The 23328-nt window shown below is 48.0% G+C and overlaps 1 long non-coding RNA gene across 1 annotated transcript; it reads right to left on the reverse strand.

Moving 5' to 3' along the window:
• Positions 1-2318: 2318 nt before the first annotated feature.
• On the reverse strand, positions 2319-16791 carry LOC138425429 (uncharacterized). The gene is made up of 6 exons (XR_011251209.1): positions 16646-16791; positions 15037-15143; positions 13202-13335; positions 11037-11157; positions 4216-5049; positions 2319-2978 (listed from the first exon to the last, which is right to left on the reverse strand). It is a non-coding gene; the product is annotated as an uncharacterized lncRNA (long non-coding RNA).
• Between the last annotated feature and the right edge of the window lie 6537 nt (positions 16792-23328).

A 23328-nucleotide genomic window follows, 5' to 3' on the forward strand; every position in this document is an offset into this window, starting at 1 on the left:
AGTTGCTGGGGCGAGGCTGCTCTGCCGTGGGCGAACCTTGCCCAGACTTGCCTTGCTTTTACGCTCCCTCCTCAGGAAGGAGCAGGCTGCGCGAGGCTGGTAGACGCCACTGGCGCCTTCCTGGCCTCAGCTCCGCTCCTGCCTTGCCTTTGCACCTAGGCCCCCGGCGTCCTTGGGGAAGGCTTAGGGGCCTGTGGCTTGCACACTGCCAAGGACTCCAGCAGGGAGAGCTCTGCTAGAGCGAAGGGTAGGGCAAGTGCAGGGCTCCTCCAGTGGTTGCTTGGCCGACCAGACTCAGCGCCTCACAGAGTGCACCAGGCTCCCAGGGCCCCTGGCTGGGGTCTGCAGCCCTGCACACCTGGAGGCTGACTCCCTGGGCGCCCAGCAGCTGCCTCACACACGTAGCTTCCCTAGCGGTCTCCTCCCCAGTAGAGAGGTGTGCAGCAGGTTGTGGCCTGCCCCTGCGTGCCTGGGCTCCCGCCCACAGCCACAGCTCAGGGCAAGCATCCCCTGAGCCAACACCAGCCGGAGGCGCAGAGCTCCCAGCGTTGAAACCGAGTGATCAGCATGAGGGAGGCGAGCCTCCTTGAGGGAAGTAGAGGCAGCCCAGCCGAGTGCGGCTCAAGCCCTGCTTGGCTGGATCCGAGCGCGCCTCCAGTATGGCAGAGCTCCAGCTCTGCTCAGAGGCCTCATGTGGCAGAGTTGCTGGCGCGAGGCTGCTCTACCCTGGGCGAGCCTTGCCCAGACTTGCCTCACTGCTAGGCTTCCTGCCCAGGAAGGAGCAGGCTGCGTGAGCCTGGGAGACGCCACTGGCGCCTTCCTGACCTCAGCTCCGCATCTGCCTTGCCTTTGAACCTAGACCCCAGGCGTCCGTGGGTAGTGCTTAGGGGCCGGTGGCTTGCATACTGCCAAGGGCTCAGGCAGGGAGAGCTCTGTGAGAGGGAAGGGAAGGGCAAGTGCAGGGCTCCTTCAGCGGTTGCTTGGTCGCCCAGACTCAGCGCCGCACGAAGAACCGCACCTCCCAGGGCCACTGGCTGGGGTCTCCAGCCTGGCATACCTGGAGGCTGACTCCGTGGGTGCCCATCAGCTGCCTCTCACACGTCGTTCCCTTGCGCTCTCCTCTCCAGCAGAGACGTGTGCAGGTGGTTGGGTCCTGCACCTGTGTGTCTGGGCTCCCGCCCACAGCCCCAGCTCAGGGGAAGCAGCCCCTGATCCTAGACCAGAATGAGGGGCAGGGAGCCGGCGCCTGGAAGCCGAGTGAACAGCATGCGGGAATCGAGCTTCCTAGGGGGAAGACGAAGCAGCCCAGCCGCCTTAGGCTGCAAGCCCTTTTTCGGTGGAGTCGAGTGCGCCTCCAGGATGGCAGAGCTCCAGCTCTGCTCAGAGGCCCGATCTGGCAGAGTTCCTGGCGCGAGGCTACTCTGCCCTGGGCGAACCCTGCCCAGACTTGCCTCTCTGCTGGGCTTCCTACCCAGGAAGGAGCAGCCTTTGCGAAGTTGGGTGACGCTACTGGCGCCTTCCTGGCCTCAGCTCCACTCCTGCATTGCCTTTGCACCTAGGCCCCAGGCGTCCTTTGGGAGGCCTTAGGGGCCGGTGGGTTCCACACTGCCAAGGGCTCCCATAGTGAGAGGTCTGTTCAAGGGAAGGGATGGGTATATTTGGAGTACAATCCTGTATCAGATGTGAGGCCCACACCTTCACCCTGAATGCTCACTCTGAACCCTCACCCCGAACCCTTACCCTCACCCACACCCTCACCCTGAACCCTCACCCTCACCCTCTCCCTGAACCCTCACCCTCACCCTCTCCCTGAACCCTCACCCTCACCCTCTCCCTGAACCCTCACCCTCTCCCTGAATCCTCACCCTCATCCTGAATCCTAACCCTCACCCTGAACCCTCACCCTTAATCCTTACCCTCACCCTCATCCTGAACCCTCACACCTCACCCCTCACCCTAACAAGTTTGGAGGGCTGTTCCACAAACTCTAACCTTTACCCTACCCTAACCCGACCCCCATCCACATCCTAACCCTAACCCACATCATAGTCACGCCCTCAGCCCTATACTTACCCTTGAAGTACCTACCCGCATCTTCTTCATTTTTGACACTTCCCATGCATAACAAAAGACGAGGTTGTAAGGTTTCAAACATGGATCCAAGACCCATTATCCACATAAAAGGGATATAAATACTATTTAAATCTCTTGCATCACCAAAATACCTCTCCACCACTTATCCAGTCGCCATTGATGGATCACATCTATCTCATACATTTTATAACTTAGCAATCAAATACGCACCAGGACTCTGGGTAATTATATAGACAAGATTTATTTATACCATAAATATTTCAACAAATTCCACTTTCTACGATGAGTTCAATCTTCACAAAAGTAGGATGAACAGCACCTGTTTCCACTAGGATCCATAGAGCGTGAAAATCTTAATGATGACCACCAGAAAGGTCAGCACGGTTGATATCACAGATTTTTCAGTGTTCCAATACAAGTTCTACCCAAATCCATAAAGAAAGACATACGCATAGGAAACTACAAATTGAAAGCAAGTCTATTGAGATAAATATTGGACATCAATTGTATGAATCTTTAAGGCATAACTGCAGACATTCTTCAGACATTCTTCAAATTCATAGAATGACAACAAAGTATGGCTACGTACAATCCATTCGGTTTTATGAACCACTCATGAATAACCTCACAAGCCATTTGAAACCAGATGACAATTTCAAATAGCTTTGATCTACAAACAAGGCTGTAAGACAGAAAGTTAAAATCGAAATACATGAAGTAAATCCTCAATAGATATGAAAACATCCCATGGTAGTGAAGTCAATTAGCATTAGTTATTAGGGCTTTCATGCACAGACTCATCTCTGATCGATGTGATCCCAATTCATATTTGGCAAAAAATACGAAAGCTGATCTTAACAGTCATATTATTTTTCTTTGTACCCCTAAAAAGAAAAATGAACATGAAAAACTAAATTAAGCTTGGAGGCTCACATTTCCCAATCGGTATACAAAGCAACAGCATGTCAAACTTTCTAATTCACATATGCATTTAAATGAAATTGGATGAAATACCCCTAAATAAACACATACTTCTATGCCCAATGTTTCACAAGGCAGAAAACGCTCAATGAATGAAACTGAGAGGGTAACAGCCAGGAAGGCCAGGGGTCTCCAAAGGGAGGAAATGGGGTGCAAGTGTCAGACAGTTGTTATCTGTCACTTCCGAGGCAGGAGGAAACAAGCTGTTATCTTTTTTCCCCTTCTTGATACAAATTTAAACAGAGATTTTCTCTTACAATTCTGTGTTGCTATAATGACACCTGGTTCCGCCTGAACTTCACTTTTCTCATACTTTGAGCTGACCAAGGCATTTTTCTCATGGAAAGGTTTGCCTTAAGCTATGTGAATGTACTATGTATTTACCCTAGACTCTATCTTCAAGTAGGTTCTGCCTAAAGGCTCAGAACTGACTTGACAAACCAATATGCTTTACTCATACATGGCTCTCCTGATCTATGTGAATGAAGCTATCCATTTGCTCATATCAATCGTTTTATGGCCCAGGATGACTCACCTGGTGCCACGGTCATCTCCATATATCTTGTGGGTGAGGGGTCTGCTGCCATTCCTTTCTCTAATGAGTAGACTGCTAGTAGCTAGATAACATCCAGCCAAAGGTGAGTAGGGGGGCACTCTTTCTGCCCCCTTCTGATGTCTATGTCAGAAGCTTTCTCTCTTTTATACTTTAATAAAATGTTGGGACACAAAAGCTCTGACTGATCAAGCCTCATCACTGGCCCCGGGTTGAATTCTTCCTCTAAGGAGCCCAAGAATTCAAGCATCTTTCATGGTTAGACAACAACCTTTCCAAACAATGGTCTTTTCAAAAAAAAAATGATGATAAGTGATGAGTATGCATATGTCTACGAATGAAATGGGACCTATATGTCAAACCACATAAAAATATATCTTCCCTCAACATACATATAACACAACCAGGCCTTCACATGCATCGATTCTCCAACTATCAAGTCATACAAATATGGATGTAAAATATCACAATACATTCCAAAGTTTAAAAGTGATGGATATTGACTTTCGCCCGCTGGTGCTTCTTTTTATGTCATCTCCATTATATTAGCTATGACAACGAATCATGTGCTGTGCGAAGTCACTTACATTGTGTCCAACTCCTTGGGATCATATGGACTAGGCCCCACCAGGCTCCTCTCTCCATGAGATTCTCTAGGCAAAGATACTGGAGGGGGTTGCCATGCTCTCCCTCAGGAGATCTTCCTGCCCCAGGGATGGAATCCATACCTCCCATGTCTCCTGCATGGGTATGTTCTGCATGTTCTTTACCACTAGAACCACCTGGGAAGCCCCAAGACACATGAACATCAGTGGATTTGGGGATCCACGGGGCATATACAGAACCATTCCTCCAACAAAACTGAAGAATGACTTTAAAATCTCAAACAAAACATGAGTATATGTGTTCACAAACTTCATGGAGCAAGGGTTTCTTCGATCTGAAAACTGGCATCGATGAAGGACTGTGTGAAGAATACTTCAAAGTCTATTTGGCAAACACAGCCTACGTTGGCTATATTTAGTCCTCAGTTGAATGGAATGTCATGAGTACTGGTCATTTCAAATAAGTAGCCTATGACGCTGTTTACACTTATTGGGACGCGTGGTATACCACATTCACACATTTCAGTAGCATTGGTGCAAAAACGATACATTTCTCAGGGGAAGCTTCTACATGGACTCCTGGGATCAGAGCTCTAACTCATACACACATACTTTTCCTTTTAAAATGATCCTGCATGATAAGCAAACAAAACACTGGATGAACACCTAGACGGTGAGCTCTGTACTAAATGATTTTAAAGCCAGTAGATGGAATGAGCTGATGAGGAAGACTACAAACGAGTCATCTTCTTCAACTTGGTCAAACTGCTCATAGTCATACAAGTGAATGAAAAGTTGAGCCTGTTGTCATTAAATCTGTTTAAAAGAAATAGAATAATAAAACAAATTAGTAAATCTTATTTTCTTAATAAACATTGTATTATTTCTGCACAGCTTTGTTACTGGCATGAATAGAATATCTACAATAATAACTTGTCACAGTGAAATGGATTCACATTCGATATCGATTCACATCTATAATTGATGCCATAGCTGTTTGATACTATTGCTTGAATGAATGCAACTTATGTGACTTCACAAACTACAAACACGACTAACATAATAGGTATTAAAAAACCTTGAGTGACATGAGCGTGAAGACTTAGTAGAGTTGCTCTCAAGAATAATGATACTATTATTCGCTCTAGCCATAGTACTGGAATCTGTACATTAACACCCCTGCAAAACAAAAGGAAAGGATAGAATAATAATAAAGGAACTTCATAACTATATTCCTACTGTAAACATTCAACACTATGTTTTCTTTTAAACTGACTTTCATATTTGGTCTACTGTAACCTCTTCTGTGTTCATTTTATGCTAAACTTATTGCTAACAGTAAAATTACCATACGAGCTCTAATTAATTTTTTTTTTTACTTGCAAAGCTACTGATAGAACCAAAGGCCAATATCTACATCAAACAGGAGAAACGGAATGGAAACTGTAAACAATTTTATGGAAGAACATTTCCGTGCTCCTATTCAGTCAAATGGGCATTCAAAAGGATGTGATTTTTCTGAAAGTTTATTTCAGAAACTTGGAATTGGATGACTGCAAACAATAAAACTAACAATATATTGATACATAATATTAATAATATACAGTGGGTCATTCTTTTTTTATTCTGCCACAGCTAACAGACAGAAAGTCAGTTGTCATAACTACTACTAACATAAGACCCTCACCGATAAGTGAAGATATATAGGAAAATCCATAATAGCTCTAAAAACCATCAAAGATAAAATGGTAATTAAAAAATACACTGACAGTTTAGCTGGTATAAGAAACAGGATGACTATGAAAGCAAAGCCAACAATCATGGATAGGCCATGGAAGCCCGTGGCTGTCACCAGTGTTGACTTATATCCTTCATCTGAGGTTGTTAAAAGCGCTTGGTAAAATCCAGAGGTTTGCAGCAGTGGTAACCTCCTGAACAGACTGAAATAAAAAGGGTTTCCAGAATATCCTGATGATTTCCATCTACTAGGCTGTGATGAGCTCAAGCAATGCATACTCCAGAGGACAGAAGACAGACAGGTTGGGAACACGTCTACTGCACTTACGGAGAAAGGGAATGTTGCTGCTCAGCCTAGTACAAGTGTAGAAGCAACACCTTGGTGATTCGACCTTTAAAGACTCGATACATATGAGAACGACTGGTATGAATAAACCTTCAGAAGTGCTTTCTCAGACCTCCTCCCATCATAAGCACAAGCATAATGAAAACGCTGAGTTTTCATGGTCTCACCCAAAATAAGACTCACTTATGGCTTTGCTTTGAGAATAGTTGAACTACTCATTGTTCAAGAGAAATGATCCTTTCTTCTCTGAAGATTTGTGAATCATTCACAGGGTGTGGTGAATAAACTACTTAAGGGTCTAATACATAAAAATGCAATAGGCTAAGCACAGAGATGTTTTTCTCCCTTTCTCAAAGGATGGAACATTTTGTATTTGCACTGATTTTATGTCTTGACTTCATGTACAATTATATACTGATTTTTTTAGTTGACATACAATAGGACTAAAAATATTGATATAATACTGATAACTCATGTTGGTATGTGTGGTTGTCACATAGGATTCACAGGAGATTTAAATTCACAGTTGTCAACATAAAGGATGAATGCTATTTAGCTTCTTCGTGAATCTAGACCACGAATGAAGAGTTTTCCTCAACATATTTCACTGAGAGAAATACAAGGATGATAGGCATAATACTATGCTTCGACTCATGGATATCTAAGCATTGCTCACAATACAGATCTGATTTTCAACATCAGGGTTCTTTCAGTGTCCTTGAACAGCATTTGTTTTTCTGTATACAGAAGAAAAAACTCATGAGTATCAAACTGGTTCACATAAAACATGTGTATGAATTGTTATCTTCCTGAACCAGGGATCAAACCCACATCACTTCCCCCTCCTGCACTGGTAGGCAGATTTTTTATTTATCAACTGTGCCACCTAGGAATCGACATATATTTCAAGGACCACTGCCATCAGCTTCTACTGTTCATGACCAAAGTAGGAGAAACAACATTGGAAGAAGTACTCATAAGGGTACTCATAGGAAGTACTCATAAGTCAAGGAACTGTTATACTGGGTACTCTCGTTGTTACTGGGACAAGTCAGTTCCTCCGATGATGATGGGTATAACTGAAAAATTATTACAAATGCATGCGCTGCGATGTCTACGTGATAAATGTGTTCCTCTTATACTATTGCTTCAGGGATGCCTACTTCAGCATGAAGGAATGCACTTCAAGGGATGCCCGCTATTCCAGCTCAAGCAACAAATAGTGAAGTGCAGATCATTGTCCTTTGTTGAAAATAATCAGCACTTTGTCAACATAGGGAACATGCCAGAGGAACCCTTGGGATGGAACTCTAAAAACAGGTTGGGCCCTCTTTTTGCCAAGCCCTGCGATAAAATACAAATCAGAAAAAGAAAAATAGCATCGGTTTTGTCAGGACTTCCTCATCTTTTCTTTCTCGGTAGCAGGAAGCAGACATTGAGGCCAGAGGACTGCAGGATTTCATTGTGAACTAACGTTGGGTGGGGTGGAAGCTCATCACTCTAGTAAGAATGTGTTTCAATAAAATGGAATTTCATTCACTTCATGGACATAGAGTTCTATAATCCTTCATTAAGGAATTCAATAAGCTATATTTCCTTACACCTTCACAATCTCTTGGTTTACGAGAACATCAATTGCTAGTCCAGCACTTATACAATGAGTGTTACAGGTAGTATGAATGTATAAATGATGATGAGCAGTGACAGGAAGTTTATTTAATCTCTGTTTGAATTCTTGATTTTTTATATAATTTTTTATAATATCCTTACAGATGTGAATATTTTACTGACATGTATAAATACACGTTGAGTAGTGCTATGATAACTCATAGTGTTGGCACAATAAATATCATGGTTACTATGTGCTTTTCATATATTCCTTTTGAGATTCTCTTCCATTATACATTATCATAAGATATTTAATAGTTTCCTAAACTGTACAGTAGGTCCTTGTGGCTTCTTTTATATATAGTAATGTACTTGTTAATAATTCAAACAAAAACTGGTACACAAATACTCATAGTGACATTCACAATAGCTCAAAGGTAGAACTCATTCAAGTGTCCGTTGGTGGGAGACTGAATATGCAACACAAGGTATATTCAGAAGCTTGAACGGTATTCCACCATACGAAAAAGTACATTAAATGGTGCTGCCACTCTGCAAGACATTACAGAAATGACTCCAAAACAAACACATGGAATAAATACATAGTTCGATTCCAATTCAAGCTATGTACCCAAAAGGATTGGGAAAGGGGGCTGAAAAAATGGATACTTCTTCCGTCATACTCACAACAGCATGATTCACACTGGCAAACAAACAGAAGTGATCTAAGTGTCCATGGCAGCCAATTCCATAAACAAACTGTGGTATACACACAATGGAATCTGATTCGGCCCTTCAAAGTCAGTAATTCTGACAATGCGACAATGTGGACAAACCTTATGGTCATTAGATCATGTGAAATAAACCAGACCAAGAAAAGACAAACGTTCTGTGATTCCACTCATATGAGATATCCAAACAAGTCAAATCTGTCAGAAATAGCAGAGAGTGATTCCGACCGATCGAAAAGAGTTCATGTTTCATGGACCTCAGTTTCCCTTGGAAAAACTGGCTTCCCGTGATATCTCCAAAACCAATTAGACAAATAATTGGAAGCTATATCCAGTCAAATGAATGTAGACATAATGTTATATACAGTGTACACCAAACTCACTCAAACTTCTTAACAGACAAAAGGCAAAACTGTATCTATGGTACCTCAGCTTAGCTTAAAACTGTATCTACAGTACCTCACTTCTGCTTATAAAATTTAACAACAACAACAACACACTAAAGTCTATCCAAAAAAGGATATAAAACATATATAACATTAACTTTAAAGAATTAGACATTTAAACTGTGAAAAACCTTATTCACAAAACTTAAACACAAGCCACAGGAAAATATATTTATAAAATACATATCTGATAAAGGATTGTACTCCAAATATACCAAAAAATCTAGAACAATCTCATAAAAAATGTATACACCTAAACACCTGGCCTACAAAAATATAAAGATAGTAAATAAGCCTATCAAAAAGACTCAAAATCACATATCATTAGGAAATTACAAACTAAAATAACAGTGAGGTAGCACTGCACACCTATTAGATCCAGTAAACTCAAAAAAAAAAAAACGGGGGTAGGGCACAACTTCTCCGGTGGCTCAGTGGTAAAGAATCTGCCTGACAATGCAAGACACTCTAGTTTGATCCCTTACCCCAGAAGATCCCACATGCCACAGAGAAACATAGCTGGATTTTTCCACAGCTAAACAAAGCTCACCTGTGACCTGAATACTATATGGCTAGCACTTACTAAACAGCTTTGAAAACGTCCAGACAAAAAGTATCACATGATTATATACAACAGCTCTACTTGTAATAACTAAAAACTTTCAAATATCAGGATGTCTTCAGTAGATGACAGTGTAAACAAATGGGGATACATCCAAAGTGAAGGGGAGCAAATGCTACCACAAAATATACCACCTCAGCATGAGAATTAGTGGGACCCAATTAACTTTTTTTTTTAGAGGACACATGATCATCTCTGAAACCCAAGTTCAAGACAGCTCTTCTGTGAGTCACATTTACCAGAGAAATCTCATTTCAAAGGAATCCTCTCTATATGCCAGATAGAAGGATGAGACACAGTCTTTTGAAACTCTTTTTTCTTTTCTATCGATAGGGAAAGCTAAGCCGTAAATCTGCACAACAACCATACCCTTCCTTTCCTTTGGTTGTATCTGTAAAATATTTGTTTCTTTTTTAATTTGGCTGCGCCAGGTCAACCTTCATTGAGGTAAGCCAGATATTTAGCTACAACATGCAAATTCTCCTTTGTGGCATGGGAGATCTAGCTCTTGGATCAGGGAATGAACCTGGGCCTCCTTCTTTGGGAGTGTCCAGTCTCAGCCACTGGACCACCAGAAAGTGCCTGTTTTGTTTTCAGATGAAGATGGAATCTAAGGTGATATCTTGGGCCATTTCAGTCACTGACTCAGTTTCCTGAGTTTCTCCAAAGCACGCACAAGGTGCACATTATTAAACTGGTTTGCAAAACAAGAAAAGGTTGTCTGCTACAACACTGTATGCTTACAAATATCTAAATGGTAAATGGCATATTATTTATTTTTAATTACTATGGGGGGGGGGGGAGAAAGAATGCAGGATTCATACATGTTACCACATGAATAAATATTAAAACCATCTTCAGTGAAAAAGAAATCCACATAGAAAAGGCCACCCAGAACCCTTATTCACCATGTCTGCTTTCAATCCATCAAGTTTGTCCAAATAACTGAAAATCTCAGTAACACTCTAAATAAAGAAAAAGGATGACGATGGAAACAAAAGATATATTCATACACTTGAACAATTGCTAAAAGTGGAAGTGGGGCAGTGGATTACATTATAATGTAGGTACCATATGATTTCCTGATTTTGGAGATTATGTGCTGGTTCTGCAGAAGGTACCCATTTTGGATAAAACACATAGAGTATTTTAGATGATGTGGCAAATGCTAGCACTTGTTCCCATTGCTAGGCATTTTCTGTACATTTTAAATGACTGGAAAGTATACTAGGTTTCAAAACAACCATGTCAATACCACAAAAGAAATTTAGAGCAGACAGGCAGGAAACTTTCTGATACAGGCCAAGACTTACCCAGATGAAGTTCAAGGGAAGCTGCGATGCTCACTGCCCGTGAAGGAGTCCACGTGGAATGAAGAAGTAGTGTGGGAAGTCTATTAGTAACCACCATGTCTTGGGTCCTCTGGATGACCTACTGCAGGAGAAACAGATCTTACAGATAAAATGTTCCACATCACTTCACAAAAAGTTGTTAGACTACATTCAGTAAAGCTGAATCATTTTGGATTAATTTACAATCATAAAATACTACCCTTTACAGTCCAAAAATCACTTGCATTTCTATACACTAATAACAATCAGAAAAAAATATTAAGAAAATCCCACTTAAATAAAACATCTAGCAACAAACTTAATCAAGAACATAAAAAACCAGTAGTCAGAAAACTAGAAGGCACTGATAAAGAAACCAAAGAAAATACAAACACACAGAAAATTATTCCACGCTCATGCACTGGAACAATGAGGAATTAAAAGGTCCATTCCAACCAAAGTCATCAACAAATACACGGACTGCAATCACAAAATAATATTCAATGGCATTTTTCACAGAAATAGAAATATTCCTAATATTAGGCTGCTACTGTTGAACAGGACCTTAAACGGCCAAAAAGACTCTGAGAAAGAGGAACACAGCTGGAGGCATCTTCCTATCCCTCTTCAAACTACATCACGGAGCTGTAGTGACCACCACAGTGAGGAACTGGCAGGAACACAGACACATGGACTCCAGGAGAGAATAGAGAGCCCAGAAACGAACCCACCTGTACATGGTCAGTTCCTGAAAATCAAACCAGGAACGAGCGAAGAGGAAAGGACAGTCTTCTCAAGAAACAGTGACAGGAAAATGGCCACCTACACGGAAGAACATCAGTGTTCATCCTCTACATCATCTAAGGCAAATCTAACTGAAAACCCACCGCTTTGCACACGGAGCTCTTTCCCCCTGAGTCCTCTGAGATGGACCTCCAGTCAGCCCTCAGCTGGACACAGGAAACGTCTACTCCATCCTCATTTTTCGCTCTTGCAGCGCCTCCCTGCTGGTGGGCACTGAGGCAACCCTGCTCCTCTCAGCCTGGATGCAGCCCTGTTATCCAGAAGCCTGAGCCCCGATGGTCCTGAGGAGACAAAGCTCCCGCCAGCTGCTCACGGAGCAGAGTCTAAAGGCAAAGCGTCCTGCGCCCGCGGGTCAGAGGGGCCTTTGGCGCCCCCTGCGGGCCACAAGAGAAGAGCGGGCAGCCCGGTGCTCACAGACCTCAGAGGGCTCACCCAGAAGCAGCTCTGCTGCGAGCACTCAGACTGGAAGCCCAAACTGAAATGGAGCAGAATAGCTCCATGACCCTCCGCAAAACATGGCTAAGGAACAATCAGAGCCTGCATGGAATGCAGCCATAAAAAGGAACACATTTGAGTTTGTTCTAATAAAGGGGAGGGAAGTCAGTCAAAGAGAGAAAAACATGGAATCTAGAAGGATGGTACTGACGAGTCTGTTCACAGAGCAGCAATGGAGGTGCAGACATAGAGAACAGACTTACAGACGAGGGTGGGGAACAAGAGGGAGAGGGTGAGATGAATGGAGAGAGCAGCATGGATGCAGGTACACCTACATTTGTAAATAGACAACCAATGGGAATTTGCTGTATGATTCAGGGAACTCAAACTGGGGCTCAGTAGTAACCTGGAGAGGTGGGAATGCGTGCGAGGTGGGAGGGAGATTCAAGAGCAAGAGGACATAGGTACACCTATGGTTAATTCATGTGGATGTATGACAAATCAAACCAATATTGTAAAGCAATGATCAATCAACTAAAAGAAATAACTTTAAAAAAATATGAACATAAACACAAACTTTGCAACAAGGTAACTCCATTTAAAAAACTATAGAATTTTAGAAAACTGCAAAAGTTCTACATGACCGTTGGTCTGGTGATCAGGTCTAACATACACAAAACAAGCCAACTTACCAAATTATGAATATAAATTATTTAAAACATTGCCTTTTATCATTTCATACATTTACCCTGTGGAGGACCTTACTCGAGAGAACCAAAAACAAACTGTTAAATGAACCACGGACCACCCACCCTGGCCAGGCAACAGAGAAAAGAAAACACTTGCAGGAATCATCTTACAACAGGAGGTCCTGGGAAGGAACAAGGAACGAACAAGCTACCACCAACCAGAATTCTGGAGAGGTCAGGAGATGGGAGGCTCCAGTTCAGAGGTCCTACCAACCTCCCAGGATCCACTTCGCTGGAATCCATCTCAGCTGAGTGATGCGTGTGCCCCCAAGAAGGATCCCAATTCAGAATGCCTGGCAAGAGACAAACCAGAAATGAGCCCGATGACCATAAAACCTGAGACTGTGAGCCACGTGACAGAGTGGTTCTCTCCGTTTCCCTCACCCTCCTGCCCTCCACCCTGGCAGCCCTTCCCAATAAAGCCTCTCGCTTGGACAGCACTCCTCTCCTCAGACAACTCATTGCCCAGTGTCAGACAAGAACTCACTCTCAAGCCCTGAAAGGGATCCCCCTTCCTTCATCAAAAGCAATATCCAGGAGAAAATATCTTCAAAACGCTATCTTGCAGAGAAGGAAATCAGAGAAGGCAATGGCAGCCCACTCCAGTACCATTGCCTGGAGAATCCCACGGACAGAGGAGCCTGGTAGGCTGCAACCCCGGGGTCACTAAGAGACGGACACGACTTCACTGAGTGGCTTCACTTTCACTTTTCACTTTCATGCACTGGAGAAGGACATGGCAACCCACTCCAGTGTTCTTGCCTGGAGAATCCCAGGGACAGAGGAGCCTGGTAGGCTGCTGTCTATGGGGTCGCGCAGAGTCAGGCACGACTGAAGCGACGCAGCAGCAGCAGCAGCAGCAGCAGCAGCAGCAGCAGCAGCAGCAGCAGAGAAGGAAATGGCACCACCTGCAGTACTCTGGTCTCAGAAATCCCAGGGACAGAGGAGCTTGGTGGGCTACAGTCCAAAAGCAGGGCATTTCTGATGGGAGGAAACAGTCCCAGGGAAGCTGAGCTGCTCACCAAAGGCCCCAGAGCTTTGGATAGCACACCAGAGCTGGGGCTGAGGATTCCCAGCTGCCATGCCTCTTGATCCTGGCCTCTTTCACTAGATACATGTGTGGAAAACTAGTCTAAAATATGCCCTGGTGGTTCCATAGTAAAGAATCCACCCCCCGGTGCTGGAGATGCATGTGCGATCCCTAGGATGGGAAGATCCCACATCCTATGGAGCCCGTGTGCCACAACAGCCGAGCGAGCCTGTGCTCTAGATCCTGGAAGCCACGATGCCGAGTTCACATGCTGCAGCCACTGAAGCCCGTGAGCCTGTGCCCCTCAACAAGAGGAGACACTGCAGTGAGAAGCCTGCAAACCACTAGTTATGGCCCATGCTCACCAAAACTAGAGAAAAGCCCACACACAAAGAGGCAACACAGCCAACAATCAATAAAACTGTTTTCCTAAAACAATGCATATCTGACAAAGAAACTGTATTCGAATTGTCCAAGAACACTAGAGCAAACAAGCCCATTCATAATTGGTAGCGACTGAAATAGACACCTGGCCACTGAGGGTATACTGATAGTAAACTATCATACAAAAACATACTCAAGATACTGGTGCAATGCATGCAGAGCCCCCTTTGAAAGACAATCTGACAGTTTTTTTTTCAGTAACCACGTGGGACAAGCACTGAATTCTGTGTATGACAAGCGGTGGAAGCCAGGTATCTTACCATTGGAATGCAAAGTTACAGATAAACAAAAGGAAACGTTACAATGTCCATGTCGTGGTGGATCAGGTTGGAGACATCACAAATTACCTTTAACTGAATATGTTCAAAGGTGAGCTGGAATACATGTATATATATATATATATATCCATGTATTGTCAGCTGAGCATATTGAGCTCCTACATGTATGTTTTAAATATCATTCTCTAATAAAAGGGAACAGGAAACATCTCCAATGGCCCGGTGGTAAAGAATCTGCCTACCGATGCAGGGAACACGGGTTCAATTCCTGTGTAGGAGATTCCACACGCCCAGGGGCAACGAAGCCCTTGAACAGCTCTTGAAGTTTGCATGCTCCAGAGCCCAAGTTCTGCAAACAGAGAAAGCACTGCAATGAGAAGCCATGGCACAGCAACTAGAGGGTAGCCTCTGCTCACTACAACTAGACAAACGAGCAATAAAGACCCAGCACAGTCAAAAATAATGTAATGTTTAAAAAAAGGACAGTTCTTTGAAGAAATGACTGAGACTAGGGGTGAGACTGTAAATATATGAGACAGGGTCATCTTGAATTATGAGAAATTAAAGAAACTAAAGACAACTATCAAGCTGTCCAAACTGATACAAATGAATGATGACACAGTGTTATCTGTATACACCAGCAAATAACAATCTGAAAAGGAATTTAAACAAACGATTCCCTTTCAGTCATGTCAACATTAATAAAAGACTTTGCTATGGACAGAATGAGGATAACAAGACTGGCACACTGGAAATGATACATGATTGCTGAAAAATACCCTAAAGACATGGACAGATATGCCATAGCGATGAAAAGGCTTCAGTTGGCAATACCATGGAATGCATCTTCAATCTGAAATGAAGATTCAATATGAATTTCAAAAGGCTGAAAGGTGGTTGCTAAACCACAAAAGATGCCAGCATTCTTGGACTCCAGAGGAGAATTCAATCCAGGGCAAGTGACGAAGCTTGATGGCTCAGAGGTTTTCTGTTAAAAAGTTTTATTAAAATATAAAAGAGATCGAGAGAGCTGCTGACGTAGACAGTAAAAGGGGGAAGAGTACCCCCTGCTAGTCTTTAGCCAGATGTTATAGAGCCACTAGCAGTCTGCTAATGAAAGAAAGACAATGTGTCAGAGAATGGCACCAGGCCCCTCACCCACAGCATGCATTGAGATAACATTGGCAGCAGATGAGTCATCCCAGGCCATAAAATGATGGACATGAATCTTGAAGAAAGGCAGATTTCCAAGCAAATATATAGTTTCATTCACATAGATTAAGAGAACAAGGTATGAGTAAAACATACTGGTTTGTCAAGTTTTTTCTGAGCCTTTAGGGGAAACTGACCTGAAGACAGAGCCTTGGGTAAATACATAGTACATTAGCATACCTTAAGACAAACATTTCCATAAGAAAAATGCATTGCTTAGTTCAAGGTTTGAGGAAAGTTAAATTCAGGTGGAGCCAGGAGTGGTCATGGCAACACAGAAATTTCTGAGAAACCTTTTAAATTTGTATCAACATGGAGAAAAAAAAATGCAGCACTCTTTTGTCTCCTCCGGCCTCTTAAGAGAGAGAAAAAAACGTCTGACACTTGCAGTCTATTTTCTCTGTCTGGAGACCCCTGGCCTTCCTGCCTGTTATCCTCTCCAGGCCTGTAGGAAGCAATACACTAGGCTGCTTGGGAAAACCGCGCGGGTCTGAGCTTTATGCAAAGGGGTAAAGCAGTAAAACCCTTGACCTCAAAGGCGAGGCTTTTCTGCGACCGCCATTTTAGTCGGCTCCGAGACTGCAAACAAAGAGGGCAGAATACATGGTTCCCTGCTCCGCCCAGTCCGAGTTCCCTTACCTGTGGCCCACAGCCCTGCGCTCTGCTCGCTGGATGCCAATCGACGGGGACCCAGGAGCCCACGAAACGAGCATTCCCAGCTGCAATGGCGAGCCCTGAGAGCCCTGGCCCCCGACGCGCCGCCATGTTCATCCCGCCCCAGACCCGCTCACGTGAGCCGCGCTCCTGACCAGCCGCCCAGGCTCGCCCCGCCCCCGACGCGCTCACGGTGCGCCCCACCCCCACGCCCCCTTCCAGGACAGGCCCGCGGGACCGCGACTGCCTCCAGGTGAAACACAAGGACAAGCAAATCCACCCCACCGAGACAATCCAAGCTTTTTCTCAGCTGATCTGTCTATGATTTAGGGATAAAACTATGACTATAGAAAGCAAAGATGACCTAGGACAGCCATGATAGTCTATAGAGCCAGACCCTGGCGGGCAGAGGCTTGAAGAGGGTCCGGGAGCTCTGTCAGAACAGCAAGCCTCTGTAGCGTAGCGGTTAGGTGCACTGGTGAGCAGGCAGACGATGGTCTGTAAGTCAGGAGTTCAAGTCTGCAGCTTAACTCTTTTGCTCTTAGGGGGCGGGGGACAGCAACAGGCGGGACTTAGACCAGAAACGTTTATTTTTATTTTAGAGGTTTATTGTTTAGCTTAGGGTTAGGGTTCGGGCAACCCCCCAACTTGTTCAGGTTCGGGTTCAGGGTTAGGGTTAGAATTTGGGGATCCCCCCTCTTCTAAGAGTTCGGGTTTGGGTTAGGGTTCATGTCAGGGTCAGGGTTCGGGTTACGGTTAGGGTTAGCATTAGTGTTGGGGTTACAGCTTAAAGTGAGCCCTAATAGGGCCCATAGTTCTTTATTAGCCTGCCCTGGCGGGCAGAGGCTTGAAGAGGGTTCGGGAGCCCTGCTGAAAGCAGCAAGCCTCTGTAGCATAGGGGTTAGGTGGGCCACTAGGCAGGTAGGCTATGGCCTGTAAATCAGGAGTTCAAGTCTCCAGTCTGACCTTTTCGCTTTTAAGGGGCAGGGGACTGCAAGAGCCAGGGCTTAGACCAGAAAATTTTTTTATTTTAGAGGTTTATTGTTAAGCTTAGGGTTAGGGTTCGGGCAACCCCCCCCACTTGTTAGGGTTCGGGTTCAGGTTAGAATTCGGGGACCCCCCTCTTCTTAGAGTTCGGGTTTGGGTTAGGGTTCATGTCAGGGTCAGGGTTCGGGTTACGGTTAGGGTTGGCATTAGCTCTAGGGTTACAGCTAAAGTGAGCGCTAATAGGGTCCATAGTTCTTTATTAGCCTGCAGTGGCGGGGTGAGGCTTGAAGAGCGCCTGGGAGCAAGACAAAACCCAGTAATCCTCTCTAGCGAAGCGGTTAGGCTGACAACCAGTTAAACATCCAACTTGGCTCTGTAGGTCAGGCATTCAAGTCCCAGTTTTGCCTCGTTTGCTTTTAGGGGGTGAGGGACAGCAAGGGGCGGGGCTTAGGCCAGAAAAGTTTATGTTTATGTTAGAGTTTTATTGTTAGGGTTAGGTTTAGGGTTCTGGCATCCCCCCAACTTGTTAGGGTTCAGGTTCAGAGTTCGGGTGCGGGGAATCCCCTCTCTACTTAGGGTTCGGGTTCAGGGTTCGTGTTTGTGGTTTGGGGTTCAGCGTTTGGGGTTAGGGGTTCGCGGTTCTAGTTTGAAGTTTGGGGTTCCGATTAGGGGTTCAAGGTTCAGCTTAGGGGTTTGGGGTTCGGGGTTCGGGTTAGGGGTTCGCGGTTTGGGTTTGGGGTTTGGGGTTCGGGTTAGGGGTTCGCGTTTCAGATTTGGGGATCAGGTTATGGGTTCTCAGTTCAGGTTCGGGGTTCGCAGTTTGGGTTTGGGGTTTGAGGTTCAGGTAAAGGGTTTGGGGTTCGCGGTTTGGGTTTGTGGTTTGAGGTTTGGGTTTGGGGTTTGGGGATCAGGTTAGGGGCTCTCGGATTGGGTTAGGGGTTCACAGTTCGGGTTTGGGTTTGAGGTTAGGGTGAAGGGTTTGGGGTTTGGGGTTCGCGGTTTGGGTTGGAGGTTTGGGATTCGGGTTAGGGGTTTTGGGTTTGGGATTCGGGTTATGGGTTTGGGTTTTGGGGTTCGCGGTTTGGGTTTGGGGTTCTGGTTAGGGGTTCGGGGTTCGGGTTTGGGGTTTGGAGTTCGAGGTTTGGGGTTCGCGTTTCAGGTTAGGGGTTGAGGGTTGGGGTTTGGGGTTCGCGGTTTGGGATAGGGGTTCGCGGATTTGGTTAGGGGTTAGGGATTTGGGGTTTGGAGTCTGGGATTTGGGTCAGGGGTTCGTGGTTTGGGGTTCCAGTTATGGGTTTGGGGTTTGGGTTCAGGGTTGTGGGTTGGGGGTTTGGGGTTCGGTTTTTGGGTTTGCAGTTTGGGTTACGGATTAGGGGTTTGGGGTTTGGGTTTGGGGTTCGGGAATTGGGATTCGAGGATTGGGGTTGGGGGTTCCGATTAGAGGTTCAGTAAGTGAGATTTGTGGATCGGGGGTCAAGATTTGAGGTTTGGGGTTTGGGCTTCGGGGGTTTGGGTTCAGGGTTTGGGGATGGGGGTGTGAGGTGCAGTTTCGAGTTTTGCTGTTCAGGTTAGGAGTTAGGGGTTGGGAGTTCGGGGTTCGGCTTAGGGGTTTGGGGTGTGCGGTTTGGGGTTTGAGGTTTGGGGTTCCGGCTAGGGGTTTGGGGTTTGGGGTTCGGATCAGGGGTTTGGAGTTTGGGTTTGAGGGTTGGGTTTTGGGGTTTGGGTTTCGGGGTTTAGAATTCGGGTTAGGTGTTCGCAGTTTGGGTTAGGGGTTTGGGGTTTGGGTTGGGGGTGTGGGGTGTGGGGTACGGGTTAGGGGTTTGGGTTCAGGGTTTGGGGTTCACTTTATGGGTTTGCGTTTCCGGTAAGGCATTAGGGGTGTGCGGTCTGGGTGTGGGGTTCGTGTTAGCGGTTTGGGGTTGGGGGTTCGGGTTCCAGATTTGGGGTTCGGGGTTTGAGTTATGGATTCGGGGTTTGGGCTACATGGTTCGGGGTTTGTGGTATGGGGTTTGGGGGTCGGGGTTTGGGTTTGGGGCTCGGGTTAGGGGTTCGGGTACGAGTTAGGGGTTCACGGATCGGGTTAGGGGTTTGGGGTTCGGCCTTTGAGGTTCGGTTAAGGGGTTCGCTGTTCTGGTTAGGGGTTAGTGACAGGGGCTTCTGTTTTAGGGTAGGGGGTCGCAGTTCAGGTTATGGGTTAGGGGTTTGGTGTTTCGTTTTCGGGTTATGGTAAAGGGTTCAGGTAGGGGATTGGGTTAGGGGATTCGGGTTCAGGTTGGGAGTTCGGTGCTTGGGGTTAGAGATTTGGATTCGGGAAATGGGTTGGGGTTCATGGTATGGTGTTCGAGTTAGGGGTTTGGGGTTCGGAGTTTGGGGGTTCTTGTTCTGATTAGGGGCTTGGGGTTTGGGGTTCGGCTTCGGGGTTAGAGGTTTGCGGTTTGGGGTTGCGGTTTGGAGATTGGAGTTTGGGTTTGGTATTAAGGGGTAGGTGTTTTGGTTTGAGGTCGGGTTAGGGTTAAGGTATCAGGTTTCAGGTTCATTGTTTGGGGATTCGAGCTAGGCATTCAGTTTACAGGTTTGGGATATAGGGTTTTGAGGTCAGGGTGGAGTTCCGGGATTGGAGTCGCGATTAGGGGCTACTGAGTGCCGCAGAGGCAAGGGTTCCAGCAGTAAAAGCAGGCTGCGAGAAGCTGGGAGACGCTACTGGCGCCTTTCTGGCCTTAGCTCCGCTCCTGCCTTGCCTTTGCACCTAGGCCCCAGGCGTCCTTGGGAAGGGCTTAAGGGCCGGTGGCTTGCACACTGTCAAGGGCTCCAGCAGGGAGAGCTCTGTGAGAGGGAAGGGAAGGGCAAGTGCAGGGCTCCTCCAGCAGTTGCTTGGCCGCCCAGACTCAGCGCCGCACGGAGTGCACCAGGCTCCCAGGGCCCCTGGCTGGGGTCTGCAGCCCCGCACACCTGGAGGCTGATTCCCTGGGCGCCTAGCAGCTGCCTCACACACTTGGCTTCCCTAGCGCTCTCCTCCCCAGCAGAGACGTGTGCAGCTGGTGGGGGCCTGCCCCTGGGTGCCTGGGCTCCGGCCCACAGCCCCAGCTCAGGGCAAGCAGCCCCTGAGCCAAGACCTGCACGAGGCGAAGAGCGCCCCCACCTGGAAGCCGAGTGAACAGCTGCCGGGGAGGCGAGCCCCCTCGAGGGAAGAAGAGGCAGCCCAGCCTCGTTTGGCTCAAGCCCTACTTGGCTGGAGCCGAGTGTGCCTCCAGGACGGCAGAGCTCCAGCTCTGCTCAGAGGCTCGATCTGGCAGAGTTGCTGGCCCGAGGCTGCTCTGCCCTGGGCGAGCCTTGCCCAGACTTTCCTGGCTGCTAGGCTTCTTGCCCGGAGGAAGCAGGCTGCGCGAGGCTGGGAGACGCCACTGGTGCCTTCCTGGCCTCAGCTCCCCTCGCTCCTTGCCATTGAACCTAGGCCCCATGCGTCCTTAGGGAGGGCTTAGGGGCCGCTGGATTGCACACTGCCAAGGGTTCCAGCAGGGAGAGCTCTGTGAGAGGTAAGGAAAGGCAAGTGCAGGGCACCTCCAGCGGTTGCTTGGCCGCACAGACTCAGCGCCGCACGGAGTGCACCAGCCTCCCAGGGACCGTGGCTCTTGTCTGCAGCCCCGCACACCCGGAGGCTGACTCCCTGGGCGCCCAGCAGCTGCCTCACACACGTAGCTTCCCTAGCGCTCTCCTCCCCAGCAGAGACGTGTGCAGCTGGTTGGGGCCTGCCCCTGCGTGCCTGGGCTCCCGCCCACTGCCCCAGCTCAAGGCAAGCAGCCCCTGAGCCAAGACCTGCAGGAGGCGCAGAGCGCCCCCACCTGGAAGCTGTGTGAAGAGCTGTCGGGGAGGCGAGCCTCCTCGAGGGAAGAAGAGGCAGCCCAGCCTCGTTTGGCTCAAGCCCTACTTGGCTGGAGCCGAGTGCGCCTCCAGGATGGCAGAGCTCCAGCTCTGCCCAGAGGCCCTATCTGGCAGAGTTGCTGGCCCGAGGCTGCTCTGCCCTGGGCGAGCCTTGCCCAGACTTTCCTCGCTGCTAGGCTTCCTGCCCGGAAGAAGCAGGCTGCGCGAGGCTGGGAGATGCCATTGGCCCCTTCCTGGCCTCAGCTATGCTCTTGCCTTGCCTTTGCACCTAGGCCCCAGGTCCTTAGGGAGGGCTTAGGGGCCGGTGGCTTGCACACTGCCAAGGGTTCCAGCAGGGAGAGCTCTGTGAGAGGGAAGGAAAGGCAAGTGCAGGGCACCTCCAGCGGTTGCTTGGCCGCCCAGACTCAGCGCCGAATGGAGTGCACCAGCCTCCCAGGGCCCGTGGCTCTTGTCTGCAGCCCCGCACACCCGGAGGCTGACTCCCTGGGCGCCCAGCAGCTGCCTCACACACGTAGCTTCCCTAGCGCTCTCCTCCCCAGCAGAGACGTGTGAGGCTGGTTGGGTCCTGCCCCTGCGTGCCTGGGCACCCGCCCACAGCCCCAGCTCAGGACAAGCAGCCCCTGAGCCAAGACCTGTAGGAGGCGCAGAGCGCCCCCACCTGGTAGCCGAGTGAAGAACTGGCGGGGAGGCGAGCCTCCTCGAGGGAAGAAGAGGCAGCCCAGCCTCGTTTGGCTCAAGCTCTACTTGGCTGGAGCCCACTGCGCCTCCAGGACGGCAGAGCTCCTGCTCTGCTCAGAGGCCCTATCTGGCAGAGTTGCTGGCGCGAGGCTGCTCTGCCCTGGGCGAGCCTTGCCCAGACTTTCCTCGCTGCTAGGCTTCCTGCCCGGAGGAAGCAGGCTGCGCGAGGCTGAGAGACGCCATTGGCCCATTCCTGGCCTCAGCTCTGCCCCTGCCTTGCCTTTGCACCTAGGACCCAGGCGTCCTTAGGGAGGACTTAGGGGACGGTGGCTTGCACACTGCCAAGGGTTCCAGCAGGGAGAGCTCTGTGAGAGGGAAGGAAAGGCAAGTGCAGGGCACCTCCAGCGGTTGCTTGGCCGCCCAGACTCAGCGCCGAACGGAGTGCACCAGCCTCCCAGGGCCCGTGGCTCTTCTCTGCAGCCCCGCACACCCGGAGGCTGACTCGCTGGGCGCCCAGCAGCTGCCTCACACACGTAGCTTCCCTAGCACTCTCCTCCCCAGCAGAGACGTGTGCAGCTGGTTGGGTCCTGCCCCTGAGTGCCTGGGCTCCCGCCCACAGCCCCAGCTCCGGACAAGCAGCCCCTGAGCCAAGACCTGCAGGAGGCGCAGAGCGCCCTCACCTGGTAGCCGAGTGAAGAACTTGCTGGGAGGCGAGCCTCCTCGAGGGAAGAAGAGGCAGCCCAGCCTCGTTTGGCTCAAGGCCTACTTGGCTGGAGCTGAGTGCGCCTCCAGGACGGCAGAGCTCCAGCTCTGCTCAGAGGCCCGATCTGGCAGAGTTGCTGGCGCGAGGCTGCTCTGCCCTGGGCGAGCCTTGCCCAGACTTGCCTCGCTGCTAGGCTTCCTGCCCGGAAGAAGCAGGCTTCGCGAGGCTGGGAGACGCCACTGGCGCCTTCCTGGCCTCAGCTCCACTCCTGCCTTGCCTTTGCACCTAGGCCCCATTAGTCCTTTGGGAGGGCTTAGGGGCCGGTGGCTTGCACACTGCCAAGGGCTCAAGCAGGAAGAGCTCTCTGCGAGGGAATAGAAGGGCAGTGCAGGGCTCCTCCAGCGGTTGCTTGGCCGCCCAG

This window comes from Ovis canadensis, chromosome 20 (assembly GCF_042477335.2).
Source record: "Ovis canadensis isolate MfBH-ARS-UI-01 breed Bighorn chromosome 20, ARS-UI_OviCan_v2, whole genome shotgun sequence".
Classification (NCBI taxonomy): Eukaryota; Metazoa; Chordata; class Mammalia; order Artiodactyla; family Bovidae; genus Ovis; species Ovis canadensis.